The sequence below is a fragment of the Microtus ochrogaster genome, linkage group LG7_11 (genome assembly GCF_000317375.1).
Source record: "Microtus ochrogaster isolate Prairie Vole_2 linkage group LG7_11, MicOch1.0, whole genome shotgun sequence".
In the NCBI taxonomy this organism is placed as follows: Eukaryota; Metazoa; Chordata; class Mammalia; order Rodentia; family Cricetidae; genus Microtus; species Microtus ochrogaster.
In genome coordinates, this window is record NC_022032.1 from 14,347,696 (window position 1) to 14,349,350 (window position 1,655).

The window sequence follows — 1,655 nt, forward strand, 5'->3', positions numbered from 1 at the left end:
TTTTTTGCTTTTCTGACCTTTTTGTTGAACCCCAATATCTGTCTCTGTGTTTTTATTAATCATGCTATATCTATCCCCAACATGTATGAACACCCACACAAACATGTACATATTCCTCACACAACTTTGATATAATCCTGAAGACACATTGGTCAGATAGTATAGCTGAATTGGTGGTATTCAGGTGCATGGAACCATCCTGTCTCAAAAACTAAGGTGAAAAGATATAAAAGAAAACATAAGCCTCTGGCTTCCCCACACAAACACACACATGCAAACCCACATACCCACATGTCCCATGCACTTATACACATGCACATACACACTAAATATAATTTGAGTACTAAGATAAAAATAATTGACTAGGATTACTATGGCCAAGATGGACTTCACCTTCAATTAATTTATCACCCCATCCTTACAACACATACCATTTCAACATATCAAAAACTAGCTTAATTAACTTCTAATTCAAAATGTTTAACATATAATGATTGGCAAATACATTATTTCTTATAGTTCTCTCCATATACTCCCTATTTTCTGCTTTCCTTCCTTCTTTTACATCTCCCATTCTTCTTTTATTTTATTCTTAACTTTCCCAGATTACCACTCCTCCCATATGATTACTCCATCTATGATGTGCCAGTTCTCTGAGAAATACTTGAAATCTCTAATCGTTATTTTATTCAGAGTAATCAATGTATGCTCTTTTTGTTCTACCATTATTTTTTAGAATGTGATAGTTATTTTGTGACTTAAGAAAAGAAACAAATAATGTCATTAATTTTAGCAGTCTTTTTTGAGACTATGAAGCAGGAAAGATATTTTTGTAATTAACAAAGGAAACACTTTCCGTGAAGGCTAGTTAAACGGAATGCCCCTGGGGAGGTTCCTGATGGATGGCTAACACTGCATTCCCGTCTCTTGCTTTATTCCCTAAAACTATTCCAGTATGTAGTTCTTATAGTTTTTAACTCAGGGAACCCATTTGAGTCACATTTATGTCTACAGTTTAAAAATAAATACAATAATATACATTGTATTTTTGATATCTGACTTTTTGTTGAAAAAGAAACTGCAAAGAAATGATTTTATGTTTTATATAACTTGTTTGAAATCTGAGAATAAACGATTCAATTTCAGCATTGTATTACCTTCATAAAACAAAGTTTAGCATCGAAATCATCCTACTTTAAAAGGTGACTTGAAGAGAACCCAACCCCATACATAATTATAATCCTCTTACAGTCTCTATTCTCCTAAGTTTTGTACCTAAGTTTCAAAATCCAGAACAATCATTCCAATATTCCCAGTGTGCGTGGACATCTTTCTTCTGATTTTTTCTTCACTCTTCTCATTTATAGAGACTTCAAATTTCAAAAAACTCAATTGGATAAATTATTATTTTTTAAAATTCCACTTAAACTCATAGAGAAAATGTATTCCTTATTATTCTCATTGTTGTGCAAGACACTGTATAACATCAACTTACTGAACGATAGATTTACTTGGGTACATGCTTTGATATATAGGCCATTACTAGAGGGAAGACAAAATGGCAGGAGCATGTGGATATAGATATTATAATTGGTATAAGATTGGGGGTTGGGAGGAAATTATGTAGGCTTAGGGATCTCTTTAAAAAAAAGGGG